The sequence below is a fragment of the Dasypus novemcinctus genome, chromosome 28 (genome assembly GCF_030445035.2).
Source record: "Dasypus novemcinctus isolate mDasNov1 chromosome 28, mDasNov1.1.hap2, whole genome shotgun sequence".
NCBI classification, from domain to species: domain Eukaryota; kingdom Metazoa; phylum Chordata; class Mammalia; order Cingulata; family Dasypodidae; genus Dasypus; species Dasypus novemcinctus.
In genome coordinates, this window is record NC_080700.1 from 27,110,349 (window position 1) to 27,128,840 (window position 18,492).

The window sequence follows — 18,492 nt, forward strand, 5'->3', positions numbered from 1 at the left end:
TGTTCATCAACAGATAAATGGATGAACAAAATGTGGTGTATATACGCGGTGGAATATTACTCAGTCATGAAAGGGGCGTTCTGACACACGCTTCAACGCGGATGAACATTGAAACAAGTTATACACAAAAGAACAGATCCTGCATGATGTCACATACGTGAAGTAACTAAAATATGCAAATTAATAGAGAAAGAAAGTAGATTGCAGGTTATCAGGGTCAGGAGCTGGAGGGTAGCAAGGGGAAATGGGGAGTTCATGTTTAATGGATACAGGGTCTCCATTTGGGTGGCAGGAATGTTTTGATAATGGATAGAGGCTATGGTTGCACAACATTGTGAATATGAATAGTTCCACTAAACTGTATATTTGAAAGTGGCTAAAATGGGAAATTTTATTTTGTATATGTTACCACACACACACAAAAAGAAGAAACAGTGGCAAGACCAAGGCAATCCATGATTGATTCTAAATTGTATAGTACATATTATGAGTGCCTCAAGAGTTCAAAGGGGAGGGGGCATGCATAGTGAGATCTGGCATAATACAGAGCTAATTATGCTTTCAAACTCACTACTCGTTTTAGTAAGACAATAATTATAAAATCCAAGTTTAGATTATATGCTGGTGCACATTAATATTCTTTTACGAAATATTCCAAACTTATTTTGAAGGTGAAGTAAACCTTAAATTGACTCAATATCAAAATAAGTTAAATTTATATGTCAGGAATAAAGGAGCATTTTTCCTTCACATAAAGAAAACTTATTTTTCCACGTAATTATTTATGGAAATCCTCGCAGGGTATTTTCCAGTGGCTTCTATAAAAGAGAGACATCAAAATGGCTCTACTGTATGAAAAAGAATGTTAACGCTAACCATATGGCACTTCGATTTTTTGTTCCTTAATTTTAGTGATATTCTATGGAAGTGAGATCAGGTTTTTCATAATTAGGAAAAAAAGAGATAGAGGTACTTTTCTATGCCTGACCTTACAAGACTAAAGCATCTCAAATGGGATGCACCCATGAGTCATAAAAATCTTGATTGTAAAACAAGACATTTATAAATACCTTTCTACTTTTGAATATTTTGGAAATTTAGTAACATATTTTTCTTATTTCAAACTGGGTTACTGATTTTATATCTCTCTATAAAATAACACTGACAACTACATTAATGACTATTCTATAGCTAAAATTAGTCTGCATTAACATTTTCTTTCTTTATCTAGAATGTATAAATCTGAGTAGTTGCATAAAGTATTTTTCAGCTAGAATTCCCAAAGGCTATTTTAAGATTCAATTTAATGTTGAAGACCTCATAATGATAACATTAAAGATACAACCATAAATAAACTATGTTTTACATCCTAGAAGCAAATAATACATGCCCCAAATGTATGTATAAGCAAAAGGCTTATTTTAAGTTCCAAATAAACAGTCATGACCATAACCCATATCAAAACAAGAGAAAAATTCTGAGGACAAAAGACCCAAAGGGTATGGAGTGGTAATGCATACTGAATTTTGATAAAAAAAAAACAAAACACGATAATATTTACCAACATTAAAGACAGAAGATTGGGCACTATTAGTGATGGTATATCCAGTCAAAATAAGAGCCTGTCCTGCTACTCTGGGCTCTCTTAACTCCATCTTTGTATCGCTGGGACTAAGTATGGTGAGCACAAAGAACATGCTCAACAATTACTGACAGCATGAATACATGACATAAGAGACACTTAAGTGAATGGACAAAGGGGGCATTGTTTTCACCATCTGTCCAATACACCAGAAGCTTAAAAAGCCCTAGAGGCAAAACATAAACAGGGAAATCTGTAGCAGTATTAGGACTTAACCAGAAGTAACAGGTTAAGTAGCATGCTTCATCCTAATAGTAACCAAGCAGTGAAGTCAGTTATATTCTCCATTTCTCCAATCACCTTCCCCATCATTCTCTTCATATTCACCCATTTAACCATTCAATAAAAATCTACTGATCTATACTATGTGTCAGGCAACTTGCAGGTATCCTATTTGGAGAAAAGTGTATTCAATAGAGGAGGTGCTGCAGAGCCACCATCTCCATCAGAAACATCTGAAAATGCTAACTCAAACTGGAACACTAGAAATAAGCACTGAGGTTATAAGTGAATCAGTTCCCTGATCTAAAACCATAGGACTATTTCAAAAGCTCTTTGTACATACCTTGACCAAGCAGTTCCACATTTTGAACTCATCTTTTTAAGATATTAGCATAGACTTCCGGGGAAGATGGCAGAGTAGGGAGCTCTAGGGCTCAGTCCTTCCACCAAAACAACTATTAAAGAGGCAGGGGCTGCCTTAAACTCTTTTCAAACTCCAGAGGCCAGAAGAGCAGGAGGAAGGGATTGATAAACTATAGTAGAGAAAATTAAATTGCTCTCTCTGCACAGTGGATACCAGTGCCCATCACTCCACTCTCACAGCAGGCCACCATGGGGTCCAGTCCCTGCCTGGCTCACTGGTGACAGAAAGGTACATAAATATCCTCTTCTCTCAAGGACAGGGGTGGGCATGGCTGATTCCTGATGATGGCTTTTGATTAGTGAATCCTGATGGCTCTGAGGGCCTGGCTGTGAGAGCAGCCATTGTTTCAACCCCACCTGAGACGGAAGTCGTGGCAGCTGTGTCAACCCACCCCTGCAGCAGCCACTGAACAGGAGTGGAGGTGGTGGAGATTTAACGATGCAGCGTTTCCTCAGGGCTGCAGGGGCAGTTAGCTGAACAGCTGCATTTGGTGGGCAGGTCAGGAAAGCTCAGCTTTAAGGAGCTGTTAGAGAAACTCTTGGCACCCTTCCTGATCCCCAGGCCAGGGCACTTTAGAGTCAATCTGCACCGTGCGCATGGATTCCTGGCCCTATTTTGGCTGAGAAAGACAGACTTTGGAAAGTCCTCTCTGAGGTGCCCCTCCTGCCAGAATTTTCCCTCCAGACAAAGCAGCTTGAAACAATGAAAGTTGAATTAAAAACCATATAAGCAGACAGTCTGGGACAAAATCTGCTGGTTTCAAACACCTGGAAGAGAGGGGTCTTTGTTCTGGGACAACCAAACTCCCATAAGCAAGGAACCCCAAAACAACTAACAAACAAAATCCCAAAACAACTAACAAGCAAAATCCCAAGATGAGATAGAGTCCCAGAAAGACACAGAAAACCCTATATACTACATTCTCCTTGGGAAGACCTTCCTAATAGAAGGGCTGAAGTTCAAGAAAATTTATGTCTTATGACCAGCTGGCTACAAAACCAAGAAACAGATATCTCAGGGAATAAATTCCAGAATTAATATTTTAAAATATTAAAAAGTACAGTGTGCAAAAAAAAAAAGACAAACAAAGAACACAAAATGATGGCAAAAGGAGGAGGACAAAAACTGAGAAAACACCAGGGAAGAAGACAAGAATGTGGACATACCTTATGGGAAAAAATGCAACTGCAGCATATTTCTATGGAATGGGTTATAAATGTTTCTTGTTGGTATATGTATGTTTTCTGGATAGACAGAGGCCAACATAGTAGCAACAAAATATTAAATTTCCCTCCAGGGAATCCTGCTACTTTCTCAAATAAGATGGCAAGAACTGGAATATATAAGCCTTGTCTAATAAAAAAAAAAGCAAGCCAGCAAGCCAAAGCCAAGCCCTCAATCTTAATGTTTGCTCTTATGAGCCTTATTTCTGTTGTAATGAAACTAAACCTAATTATAATTAATGCCTAAGATTTACTTCCTTGTTACTCAAATGTAGTATTTCTCTAAGCCAAATTCTGAAAATAAACTCACTACATTCTCCCTGATAAGGAACATGACTCCCTGGGATGAGCCTCCCTGGCATGGAGGGATTATAACTAACCATTAATCAGCGATGCATTTGGAAAAAGACCTTGGCTGAAAGGGGGAAATATTAAACTAAAATAGAATTTCTATTGCTAAAAGATTTCAAAGTGAGTTGGGAAATCTTTCTGGAGGTTACACTTACGTAGGTCTCAGGCACATTTCACAAACTGCCGCAGTAAACAAAAGTCACAAACAAAAGTGCTCTTGAGAGCACTAAGGATGTCCGGATACCACAGGCAAACCACACAGCCTCATGAAATCAATACCCCTTTGGCAGGCCTTATCTGGGAATATATGAAAATCCATTTCCCCAATGTGACATAGTTATATTCATTTATTATTCCCTTAATCACGATTCTTCTACTCCTTTTATTTGAACCAATAATTTTCAATGAACCTGTTAAATATATTTCTCAGAGACTTAAATCTTCAGATTGTTCATATGCTGGTTGAGCCCTGAAATTCAGAAGATTTATGGCCAATTCCTGTTCTTCTGTTCTTTAGGCTTGCTCTGGACAACTAACAAAAAGTGATGATGAACCAGGCCCATCTACAAAATAAGCAATATCTTCATCTGTAAGCAAAAAAATTCCTTTTTGCCCTATAATATCTATTTGCTTTTTTAGCCTGAAGCAGCCAGAGTGGACATTGTCCCAAATCCCTCAAGACTGAGGAATGAACAAAAATAAGGGGGAAGTGTAAATTTGAACCAAAGCAGATTCATTTTTATTATAGTTATTATCTTTTGTTAGTGGTATAGCTTGTAACATTGATATAAAATTTTTTATAAAAGAATGTGGACATACCAAACAAAGCCTTTAAAAAAGTGATCATAAAAATGCTCAAGGAAATGAAAGGACATACAGAGAAAAAACTACATAATATCAGGAAAACAATGAATGAGCAACAAAACAGAACTACTGGAGTTGAAGACTACAATAACTGAAATGAAAAAGACTCTCGAAATGAGTCAGGCTGAGGAACTGAATGATAAAAGAAATATTAAAAGTGAAAGTAGCCTAAAACATCTCAGGGACACCAAAGAACACACCAGTACATGCATCGTGGGAGTCCTAGAAGGAGAAAGAAGAGAGAAAGGGGCAGAAGGAGTAGTCAGAGGACTTTCCAAACTTAGCAAAAGACATGAACATGCACAGCCAAGAAGCTTAAAGAACACCCAACAGGATAAACATGAAGAAAAACACACCTGCCATATATTCATCACAATATTGAATGGAAAGGAAAATGTAAGAGATCTGAAAGCTGCACTAGAAAAACAATGTGCTACATAAAAGGGAGTCTCAGTTAGGTTGAGTGCCAATTTCTCATCAGAAACCATGAAGGGAAGAAGGCAGGGGACTGAAATATTTAAGTGCTAAAAGAATACAATTACCAGTCCAGAATTTTATATTCCATGAGACTCTCTTTCAAAAATGAGGGGGGAATTAAAACATTCTCAGATAGACAAAAACTAAAGGAATTTATCACCACTTGACCTGTTCTATAAGCAATGCTAAAGGAGTTCTTCGGCCTGAAAGGAAAGGACACCAGACAGTGGTTCAAAGCTGTTACAAGGGACAAAAATGGTCCTTATATACTGATAAAGGGGAGAATCCAACAGGAAGATTTGGCAATTATAAATATATATGCACCTAACAGTAGAGCTCCCAAAATACATGAAGCAAAATTTGTGAAGGGAAAAATTGATGGTTCTACATTAATAGTAGACTTTAACACACCATTCTCAATAATGATAGAACATCTAGTCAAAGCTCAATAAAAAAGTACTGGACTGGAATGATACACTAAACAAACAGACCTAGCAGATATATAGAGAGCACTGCACCCAACAAAAACAGAACACATATTCATCTCAAGTGCACGTGGATCATTCCCCAGGAAAGGCTATAGATATTGTGCCACAACACAAGTCTCAATAAATTTAAAAATATTGAAATCATACAAAGTATATTCTCCTACCAAAACAGAATGAAGTTAGAAATCAATAACTGAGGGAGAAAGAGAAAATTCATAAATAATGTGGGAATTAAATAACCAATGGGTTAAAGAGGAAATCAGAAGCAAAATTAGGAAATACCTTGATGTGGATGAAAATAAAAATAGAGCATACCAAAAACTATGGGATACAGCAAAGGCAATGTTGAGAGGGAAATTTATGGCTCTAACAGCTTACATTAAAAAAGAAGCGGGTGAGATTTCTCCAGGCACCCACGTGGCTGAGTGCGCTGTTACAGGCATGAATGAAAGGGCCCGCAAGGGAGGAAGTGTGGACCTGCTGCTGGCTGGTGGGAGCCTCATCTCTGGGTGAGGAGTGGGCAGCTGGCTGACATGGCGCTCCCTGGAGTCTCATGGTTCCCTTGGCAGTGCTAGGGGTGTTACTTTGGGGGCTCCCTGGACCCATGGGTGGCATAGCAACGTGCCCATCATCATGGACGCGAACTGGAAGGGTTAGATGAAGGAGAGTGGACGATAGAATTTTATGCTCCGTGGTGTCCTCCTTGTCAGAATCTTCAACCAGAATGGGAAAGTTTTGCTGAATTAAGAGCAGATCTTGAGATTAATGTTGCAAAAAAGTAGATGTCACAGAGCAGCCAGGACTGAGGGGACGATTTATCATAACTGCTCTTCCTACTATTCATCATTGTAAGGATGGTGAACGTAGGCACTATCAGGGCCCAAGAACCAAGAAGGATTTGATAAACTTTATAAACGAAAAAGAGTGGAAGAGCATGGAACCAGTTTCCTCATGGCTTGGTCCAGGTTCTGTGCTGGTGAGTAGTATGTCAGCACTCTTTCGGCTCTGTCTGTGTGGACCAGGACTTGCCATAACTATTTTATTGAAGACCTTGAATTACCAGTTTGGGGATCATATGTGGTTTTTGCTTTAGAAACTCTGCTTTCAGGACTATTATTGGGACTTTGTCTGAAATTTGTGGCAGCTTGCCTTTGTCCTCCAAAAAGGCATAGACTACAACCACACCTTCCAAAAAAATTACTATCAGAATCTTCTCAACCTTTGGAAAAAGTGGAGGAGAAACAAGAGGCCTATGAAGATGATGTTTCAGAAAAGGAAGGTGACAGCAGGGAACAAAGGACAAAGACTTTCCACAGAATGCCATGAGACAGTGTTTTAGGGGTCCTTCGTTGACCACAGATAAATCCTAATTTTAAAAAATATTTTATTATGGTTTCGATAAAAACAGAAGATTGATCATTTCTTTTGGAGTAAACTGACTGACTTTTACATTGCAAGATTCAGTCTAGATTATCATTAGATTGAACAATCTTCAGAAAACAAAAGTAGCATTAGGGATAAAAGTTGAAATATGATTTAAGAACAGTATGTATTAAAAATCTGGTGCCAAGCAATAAAATTTGAATATTTTTCTTTAATAATCTAGTTTAAGCCTGAGCTAAGAATTTACATTTCTTAAGTTTCGCATTATTGAGGTATTTACGAAGATGTACTAATGAATTTACATTAGGGGAAAAGATTTTATTTGATTTTTTTTGCAGTTTCACTGTGTGAAAAAAAGAACATATTTCCCATACATGGGAATTTTGTCCACTGTCTCAAAAATGTATATTTCACTGACAACTCTGCTCTTTTAAGAGATATAGTCCAAAATTTCCTCATATGTTTAGATTATGCAATCAGTGAAAACTATCTTCATTTACAGTTTTCTACACATCAAGAGTAATACAGGATATGCTACTAATTTAGGAAGTTTTTATAAAAATCCATAGTACTGTCTTAAACTCCAATAAAGGTTGTAAATTGCCTGTTTTATTCCTCTCTGTTCATTGTGCAGTTTATTTTCCAAATTGGATGATAATTTCCAGAAAATTTTCATTTTTTGATATATAGTACTTTTCTCTTGGTTCAAATTAATAATTTGATATATAGTACTTTTCTCTTGGTTCAAATTAATAAAATTTACTGAGGGATCCTTAAAATTGAAATGGCTACAGATAACTTAAACTACTCAGCTACTCAGCTCAGATTTTATGTCATTCTTGCTGAACCTTTACTAGTACTCTTCTTTTTCTTTATTTTTTATTTGAAGGTGAACATTCCTGATTTTTATTTGATGTTGTGGAAAAGCCTTGATATTTCACATTTCAAAAATTCACAGAAGCTTAAATTGATACAAAAGTTTGCATTCTACTCGGGAAGAAGCAGCTTACAATATATGTTTTCAATGTATTTTTTTGTCTCCATATACAGAAAGTTCTTAATTGATTGTACAAAGCCAGTGTTTGCTTAATGTTTTAAAACTATGCCATTTTTATGATTCTGGAAAGATAGAGACTGCGTCCTGTTGTACTTTTATTTCACACATGCATATCACCAGCATGCAATATTCAACATATTTTCAGTTTTTCACTTTACAGGAAAGAAGTAGGGGAGTAGGGTGATGGACAGCTGTATTAGCAACTAGAAGATGAAAGACCATAAATATAGACATTTTCTGTAATGTCTCCTTTCTTCTAGGTTCTGCTGCGGTGTGAATCCATTAGACTTACAGTATCATAATGTACAACAGTTTTCTTTAAATAAAGTCTTTTCCTTTAGAGTGTTATTCTCCCATTGGAAGAGTCTGAATGTGTAATGATTTCGTGATTCTTTGGAAGAATATTCCAAGTATGAAATAAACTTTTCTAAGCACATCAGTAAAAAAAAAAAAAAAAAAAAAAGAAGAAGAAGGTGAGTGGATATGGCATAAGAGGTTGAACACCTGCTTCATTTCCCAAATAGGAGGTCCTGGGTTTGGTTCCCAGTGCCTCCTAAAAACAAACTAACAAACAAACAAAAAAACAAACAACAAGCAAATAAATGAAAAAAACCAACTCAGGGAAGCCGATGTGGCTCAGTGGTTGGGCACTGGCTTCCCACATAAGAGGTCCTGGGTTCAGACCCCTGTACCTCAAAAAAAAGAAAGAAAAAAAAAAGGGTATCAAATCAGAGACTTAACTTCAAAACTGGAATAACCTGAAAAGGAAGAACAAACTAAAATCAAAGCCTCAAAGCAAGCAGAAGGAAGGAAATAACAAAAGCTAGAGTAGAGATAAATGAAATGGGAAAAAGAAAACAATAGAATCAAAACCAAAACTTGGTTCTTTGAGAAGATCTGTAAAAACAACAAGCTCCCAGAGAGAGTACACAAATTAAAAAAATCAGAAATGAAAAGGGGCCATTCCTACCAACCCAGCTGAAATTAAAAAGGACTACAAATGTATACTATGAACAACTGTATGCCAATAAATTAAATAACCTAGATTAAATGGAAAAATTCTGAGAAACAAACTACCTACATTGGCTCAGGAGAACTAGAAGATTATCTCAGCAAAACAATTACTAGTAAAGAAATTGAATAAGTAATCAAAAACTTCCCAAAAAAGAAAAACTCAGGATCAGATGGTTTCACAGGGGAATTCTACCAAATATTCCAAAAAGGCTTACCCTCAATTCTGCTCAAACTCTTCCACCAAATAGAATAGAAGGAAATACTCCGTAACTCAATCTATGAGGCCATCACTCTCATACCAAAACCAGATAAAGATACCACAAGAAAAGAAAACTATAGACCAATATCTACTATGAATATAGATGCACAAATCCTCAACAAAATACTAGCAAAAGGAATCCAATGGCATATTAAAAGACTTACATACCGTGACTATGTGGAATTTATCCCTGGTATGCAAGGTTTGTTCAAGTAAGAAAATCAATTTATGTAATACACCACATTGAGAGAATGGAGGGAAAAAAACACATGATCATCTCAATTGATGCAGAAAAGTCATTTGCCAAAATATAGCACCCTTTCATGATAAAAAAGCACTTTGAATATTAAGAATAAAAGGAACTCCCACAGTAAAGGGCATATATGAAAAGTCAACAGCTGACATCCTACTTAAAGGTGAAAGACTAAACCTGCTCCCTTTGAGACCAGGAACAAGGGAATGATATTCACTGTCACTGCTGTTCTTCAACATTGTACTGGAAGTTCTTGCCAGAACAATTAGGCAAGAAAAAGAAATAAAAGGCATCCAAATTTGAAAGGAAGAAGTAAAACTTTCTCTCTTTGCAGATGGCATGATCTTATATACAGAAAGTCCTGAAAAATCCACAAGAAAGCTCCTTGAGCTACTAAATGAGTTCAGCAAAGTGGCAGGGTACAAGATCAACACCTAAACATCAATAGTGTTTCTATACACAAGCAATGAGCAACCGGAAGAAGAAATCAAGAAAATTACCATTCCCAATAGCAACAAAAATAATCAAATATCTAGCAATAAATCTAACCAAGGATTTAAAGTTTTGAACACAGAAATCTATAAAAACATTGCTGGAAGATGAGAAGCAGGTTTGGTCCAACAGATAGGGCATCCTCCTACCACATGGGAGGTCTGAGGTTCAAACCCAGGGCCTCCTGATCCATGTGATGAGCTGGCCAACAAGCAGGGCTGATACACGCAAGGAGTGCCATGACTCGCAGGGGTGTCCTCCATGCAAGGAATGCGTGCCATCAGGAGAGCCACCCAGCACAAAAAAGTGCAACCTGCCCAGGAATGGTGCCGCACACACGGAGAGCTGACGCAGCAAGATGACGCAACAAAAAGCGACACAGATTCCAGGTGCCGCTGACAAGAACACAAGCGGACATGGAAGAACACACAGTGGATGGACACAGAGAGCAGACAACTTGGGGCGGGGGAGAGAAATAAAGAAAAAAATAAATCTTTAAAAAAAAACATTGCTGGAAGAAATTAAAGACATAAACAAATGGAAGAACATTCCATGTTCATGGATTGGAAGACTAAATATCGCCAATATTAACAAAACCAATTTATAGATTCAATGCAATCCCTATCAAAATTCCAACAACTTTCTTTGCAAAAATGGAAAAGCCACTCAACAAATTTATATGGAAGAGTAAGGGGCTCTAAATAGCTAAAGTCTTCTCAAAAAAGAAGAGTGAAGTTGGAGGACTCACACTTCCAAGTCGTAAAACTTATTACAAAGTCACAGTAATGAAAGCGGCATGATACTGACACAAGTACAGAGATACAGACCATGGAATAGAATTGGGAGCCCAGAAATCAGTCCTTACATTTATAACCAACTGATTTTGACAAGGTTGTAAAGACCACTCAGTTGGGAAAAATAGTCTTTTCAACGAAGGGTGCTGTGAAAACTCGATCTCCACTTGCAAACAAAATGAGGGCTTTATCTCATACTATATACAAAAATCAAATCAAAATGGATAAAAGACCTAAACATGAGAGTCAGAACTGTCAAACTCCCAGGAAAATAACATAGGGAAGCATCTTCAGGACCTTCAGTTCAGCAATGGTTTCTTAGACTTCACACTCAAAGCACAAGTACCAGAAGAAAAAAGTACATAAATTAACAACTTTTGGCTCTCAAAAGACTTTATCATGAAAGTACAACGATAATGCAAACAATAGGAGAAAATATTTTGTGACCATATGTCCTATAAAGATTTACTATCAAGAATAAATGAAGAAATCTTTCAACTTAACCAGAAGAAATACAAACCAATGTGCAATCAATTGACTCAGGTTAGAATTTAATGCAGATTACTGGTATCCCTTGTAGGAAGCAAGAAAGTCAGATGGGAGAGAGAAGCATGGGGAGTTGCCAGGAGCAGGAAGTCAAATGGAATCCAAAATCAAAGAACATGCTGTCAAGTGCATTGCCCTCTGTCAGAAAAGCCAGCCCTGGAATGCCATTCTTCAGGAAGAAAGCACCAGGCTGAAGCCTCAATTTTAAACTTCTCCTAGCCTCAAAACTGTGAGCCAATAAATTTCCATCATTTATGCCAACCCATGGTATGGTATTTGTTTTAGCAGCTGGGTAAGTACAACAGATGGAATAGACAAAATATCTGTAACTTAGGCTTAATGATTGAAAGAATTAGTCTTTCCTTGACTAACTGATTAAAGTCCCATTTCTTATTAATAGCTCCAATGACAGCACCTATACTCTAAAGACTGAGGGAATTCAATTGAATAAATGGTCATGAGGATGAAAATGTTTTGTGTTGCACCCTTTGAATAGTGACAATGTATTTCTGTAGTTCTTGATATTCCAAACATTTTGGAAATTTTCCAGAAAATGGTAATGTAAAATGCTCCAAGTAGAACCAACATTTACATCATCCCATGTGGGAAAAAAAATCTCAGATATTTCGAGATGGCTTGAAAGATTTGTATTACTTTATGACCACAGCAAACAATTATTTTGAGACCCATAGGTTCAAGCTCACACAGAAATTTAATGAGCTCTAAAATCTAAAAAAAAAAAAAAAAAAAAAGGCAAAACCTGGAACAGTCATATTTCCACAGTAGATATACAAATGGCCAAAAAAGTGCATTAAAAGATGTTCAATATCATTAGCCATCAGGATAATACAAATTAAAACCACAAGGAAATCCCATTTCACACCCATTAGAAGGGCTGCTAATACAAAAGTGGAAAATAACAAATATTGGAGAGGATGCAGAGAAATAGGAACACTGATTCCTTGTAAGTGGCAACATAAAATGGGCAACTGCTATGGAAGACAGTTTGGCAGTTCCTCCAGAAAGTTAAGTATAGAACTACCCATATGACCTGGCAATCTCTCTACTAACTATATACCCCAAATAATTGAAAGCAGGGACTCAAACAGATACTTGCACACTGATGTTCATCGAAGCACTATTTACAATTGCCAAAAGGTGGAGCAATGCAAGTGTCCATCAACCAATGAATGGATCAATAAAATGTGGTCTATACATTCAGTGGAATAGTATTCAGCTGTAAAAAGGAATGAAGTCCTGATATATACAACCACGAACTTTGAAGACATCATGTTGAGTGAAATAAGCCAGACACAAAAGGACAAATATTGTATGTTCTTACTGATTTGAAACAATTAGTATAAGCAACCTCGTAGAGTCAGAATCTAGAACACCGTTTATCAGAGGACAGAGTACAGATTAGGGAATGGGAAGGGAAGGCTTAAAAAGTACAGGGTTTCTACTTGGAATGATGGAAATGTTTCGGTAATGGATGGTATTGATTCTAGAAGAAATCAATTTGGTTTTAGAATATAAAGAAGGGATCGTTATTTAAACGTGGTCCTTTTCATTTTGCAATTTATAATTTAGACTGTTGTTTAATATGCAATTGTCTCTCCAGGGTTGAAGGAGAAAGAAAACCCAAGGGAGATCAACTTGACAAAAAGGAAAAATGGAAACCAAGTTCATGCATCATCCCCTTAGAAAGAGACAGGAGAGGGTGGGAGAGAGGAGAGACTGTGGAAAAAAAGATAATGATGCTGGTAGTTCTTAGTATTGGGACTGCTATTCTACCCAGGAAGTGGGAAAAGTGAGAGGCAGAACAGGGCATTTGTAGGAATTTGTCAGAGAAACAGGCAGTGTGTAAGTTACCTCTAATGAAGATGGCAAAACTGTAGGGTCTGGGGTTTAGAAATGAGACAGTACCTGACCATACCTGTTACAGCTACATCTTGATAACTACCTAAAACAATTCAGAGGTGAGTACATTTCCCTTCAGTTAAATTGAAAACAGATTGTTTCTTCAACAGATTTTTCTTCATAATAAATTTTTATTATGAAACATTACTTATTTCAGTAAGTAAAAATGCAGCTGTATCTGTGCAATATATTAGAATTTCACCAGCCTAGTACGTCACCCCATAGAACCAAGCTCAGCAAACATTTCAAGATGGAAACGCCTTTGATCAATTCAGGAAATGTGGTTTAACCTCACATTTAGCCTTTCAATCTGATCATAAGTGTACAGATTCATGCACTTGCTAATTGTTTCTGGGGCCTTGAGACAAAATGGAAAGCTGAGGAATTCCAGTGCCGTGGATTCCTTTATTTTTCGTCATTAATGATTTTGATCAAGGTGTATTACTTTAAATAAAACAAATTACATAAGAAATACAAATATGAATTGTGTTAATTATTGTTTGAAATACATTAATCCAGTAAGATCAAGAAGTAGGGTTTTTCCCATGAGTTTGCTTTGGCTTTCCGTCTCTGAAAATTTTTGTCACAGGCAAATTCTTACTGTTTTTTTTTTCATATATTAAAATTCTCAGTGTATTTTATAATTATTTGGAAAGGCTTCCCAACTTTTAGTAAAAGTTATTTTGTGACAACATTTGCCTTTCTTAAATGGGAAGAAGGTGAGGATGGCGTTGCATCTAGGAGACATTGGAAGCAAACTAGTTGTTTTATAAATATATTTATAATTTTTTTCTCGCTAGTTGTTCCAGAAGATTCAGGAGAAAGAGAGGAGGTGGAAAGAAAATGAGCTAAATTACAAATTAGAAAAGATTTTCTAACTACTGCATGGAATATTGCTTTGGAAACATAAGTGGTCAGTTTCAAACACTTGTTTGGGGTAAGAACATTTTAGGCTCTTTCCTATTCTAATCAAAGAGAATTTGGATAAATATAGAATTGTAATAAGCTAATAAGCACCCATAGTATTTTCCACATTAAAAATATGACAAGGGTGGGGTAAGAAGAAAGGAAAAGGAGAGCATTGTCCAGTCTAGTCTTTAATCAGAGGGTTATCAAAGCTAGATTTTGATTTTTTCTTAAGCTCTCTGTAAGGAGCACTTTAAACTAGCAATTTTGGATGTGTTATGTGTTTGTAAGCTTCCAAGTACCAATTAAAAAGTTTGACAAAAACAGCAATTATGAAATGGGAAAAATGCGAGCCTCATCCTCTTCTTCCCACACCCCACAAATAAACTTTGTTAAGTAGCCCTGGGCTTCCTCCCCTGATTTCAGTGCAGACACATAGACTCAAATTCATTTTTCAGAAACAATAAAAAGCAAGCAAAGTACATACTTACATCCAGCTTTTATACTTATTATTGTTTTGTGATCCTGTTATCTTGTCAGGCTATATATAACCATCTAATACTTCAATTCCATTATATGGTTGTGTGAGTGTATCATATTTCTTTATATATATATATATATATATTTTAAAGATTTATTTATTTTATTTTTTTATTTCTCCCCTCCCCATCCCAGTTGTCTGTTCTCTGTGCCTATTTGCTGCGTGTTCTTCTTTGTCAGCTTCTGTTGTTGTCAGTGGCATGGGAATCTGTGTTTCTTTTTGTTGCATCATCTTGCTGTGTCAGCTCTCCATGCGTGCGGTGCCATTCCTGGGCAGGCCGCACTTTCTTTCACACTGGGCAGCTCTCCTTACGGGGCGCACTCCTTGCGCGTGGGGTTCCCCTATGCGGGGACACCCCTGCATGGCGGGGCACTCCTTGCACGCATCAGCACTGCTCTTGGGTCAGCTACGCACAGGTCAAGGAGGCCCGGGGTTTGAACCGTGGACCTCCCATGTGGTAGACGGATGCCCTATCCACTGGGCCAAGTCTGCTTCTCATGTATCATATTTCCTTTTCAATTGATATTTAATTTGTTTCCAGTTTTTACTATTGTAAATAATCAGTAGTGACTATCTTGGTAAATACGTCTTTGGATATTAGTGGGGTTTTCTTGCACATTTGTGTGATTATCTTTGAGGTACAAAAGCCATAGTTAGAGAATTGTTCAATTAAAATTAGTACACAAAAAATAAATTAAAATAGTATGCATTTTTAAATTAGATGTTGCCAAATGGCTTTCAAAAATGCTGAACCAGTATATCCTACTACCATTGCATACTAGTTCCAGTCTCCCACTCCTGTTACAACAGTGAAAAGTTTGAATAAAACTTTTTTAAAATGTTTAAAAAAAAAGGACATAATTCTGTGTGTTTGTGTATGTGTAGATATTCATCTTTTTGGGGTGGGATAGGATGGGGTAAGTTGGGAGAAGGATAGAGTACAATTGAAAATATGCATATTCTTCAGGTTGTATTGAAGAAAAACAGAAGTTTAAAAAGATTGTGAAGAGAATTATAGAAACGAAGAGACTCATTAAAATGCATTTTAAGTCATTTTAATTTAAACTTTATGAGATTTTGGGGGGGGGGGGAAATGTCTGACGGCCGCAGGCTTTTGAAGCTGTTGTCCCACAGTTAACGAATGAGCGTCTGTCATTATTGCAACATTTCCCCTCACATTTAATATCCCATGCTCCTTCTCCTCACCTCACAATTCCCCAGGTAGTACAAGGGAAAAAACAGCTCATAAAGCAAATATCTTACTCCGAAGGTTCCCCACAAGTTTCCAGCCAAGCTTCTGAAAGTAAACAACTTTGTCTTGCCCCTGGCAGGGGCAGTTACTATCTCAGTGGGACTCTTTCATCTTTGGGCAGGAAGTTTCTAGTCTTCTTCAAATAAACTGTAGTTTCGTAACTGAAAGGGAAGGGAACGTAAGAGTCATAGAACCCAACGTTTTCGTTTTACCTCGATGGAGACTTCAATCGGTTAAAAAGGATTTTGGCTGAAATGTTCTCAGCAGAGGACCAGGGCCCATGGGTGGAATGTGTACGTAAAAAATATGAAAAATGAGTCCCCTTTCCTACGCTGACGGAACTTTAAAACGAGGTCAGTGGTGCTCGCCCTCACCATCATCCATTACCAAGACTTTTCCACTGTGAATGCAATTAACAGCACCGAGTTCCATATTTGAGTGTGGTTAAAAGAGGGGAAATGATGGTTGTATATCTGTAACTAGAACAAAAATTTAAAAACAACATAGGACTGTACAACACCAACAGTGAGCCCTAGCGTAAACCATGGATTATAGTTATGGTACAAATAGTACAAATTATAATAACATCCTTCCGTCAATGGTAACAAGGGTACCATACTAATGCAAAGTGTTAGTAATAATGGGGATGAGGTATATGGGAACTCTGTACTTTCCTGCATGCTTTTTCTGGAAACCTATAATTTCTCTGATAAACAAATTATATTTAAAAAGAAGGTCAAGCTTTGGACATGATAGAAGAAATATTAGCATGTGCTCTACGTGCACAGAATCAGAGACCATCGCAGCTGGAACTGGCCTTAAAAAATTAGGTCCTTGCCCTTTACTAAAAACTTACTCTGGACCTGGCTCCCTCCTAAAATCATTCACAGGCATCCCCTCTTTTAATTATTGCCACCCCTTCGGGAAGTAGGCATTTGTGTTTCCATTTTTGGGGGGGATGAGAAAATGGTGCCTCATTGGGGTTGGTAACTGGTACCATCAAAGGCATACAACTAGTCATCGACATTATGGTGGTTCCAGCAACCTCATTTTCCCTGATTTGGACACTGATGTCAAGAGAGGGGTCACACCCAAGATCAAGGAGCAGCAAGAGGACCAGAGAGCCGGTCTCCTGAGGCACGTTCCCACCCCTGCTCTTTCCACTACATCAAGGCCTCATTAGCAAAGGTCACCCTTGTGGTTGGAGGCTCCTGTATGTTGACGCCAGATGGTACGTGGGTCCACGGGGCCTCTGGAGTGTTGGACATTAAAACACACACACAGGAAGCCTGAAGGTCCAAAGGTGGTGCTGTGTGGAGGATCACTCCCATATAACAAATTGTCTGACACTACTTGATATGCAATCCTCTTTAGTCAGTGTTTCTTGTTTTTTTTGGTTTTCATTTCTTACTGTTACACTTTGAGGGGGGAGTTGCTTTTGTCACAGTCCAATCATTTCACGTAGGATCATCCTTGGCTAGAAATGTGGGTTGATTTAATACACCACTGCGGCCTGTAATGTGTCTTGCACAAGGCTAGTGTTTATGACCTCTCCTTACTTACTTTGATGGTTATTTTCTTTGGCCCAGTTCTCTGGGCTTTCCATCCTTACCCACTTCCTGTTCAGACTCTCTGAGACCTACGCTGACATGGATGGGTGTTTTGATGTAACAAGTTTCCCACTGGGGTTTAGCAGGACATCATTAACTTCTAAGTAAGGATTAGCACAATTTTACAGCTCCTCAGTGCCTGGGTCCCTCCCAATCATGCTACATTTCATGAAGCAATCCTGAGATTCTCCAACCATAAACTGATCACATTTCCTCTCTAGTCCATTCTCATAGTCTAAGAAAAGCACCATTTCTTCTTGGACTTGCATAGCTAGCAAGATAGCATAGCCCTCCCATGACTACTATGCATCTTCATACTTATTTCCACCAGAAGTAGAGTGGTGGTTCACTTGTTTTCCAGCTGTCATACCTCACTAGAAGTTCAACTCCTTATATGCAGGGACTTTGTTTTTGTTCAATAGAAGAGACAAAGAAGTGGCATCAATTGAAATGAGTTTTCTACCCAACAGATTGGTGACCTCTCTAGGTGTGAAGTCATCAGTAGAGAAGAGGAGGCTGATACTACCGGAAAAGGGATACCCAAGTCAAAGCAAGATCCTGCAGGAGCTCAGGCACATAAGGTAGAGAGGAATGGGCTTTGGGTAGGAGGCAGGGCATTCCTGACTAATCAAGGCTCGGTTTAAGGATGAGCCAAGGACATAGAAGTGAAACTAAGATTCCAGGAAGCCTGGGATCAGGCAAGCATGACCAGGGTTGGGTAAGCATGAAGAGTCTAAGTATAGAGGGATCTACAGGAACATGCTGTTCTAAGAG

The 18,492-nt window shown here is 37.8% G+C and overlaps 1 protein-coding gene and 1 pseudogene across 3 annotated transcripts in view; one reads left to right on the forward strand and one right to left on the reverse strand.

The window, feature by feature from the left end:
• The window catches only part of PDE10A (phosphodiesterase 10A), a 763,936-nt gene that overhangs the window by 492,205 nt on the left and 253,239 nt on the right, over window positions 1-18,492 (reverse strand). The window lies entirely within an intron of this gene.
• Window positions 6,133-7,061, forward strand: LOC139437766 (thioredoxin-related transmembrane protein 1 pseudogene; annotated as a pseudogene).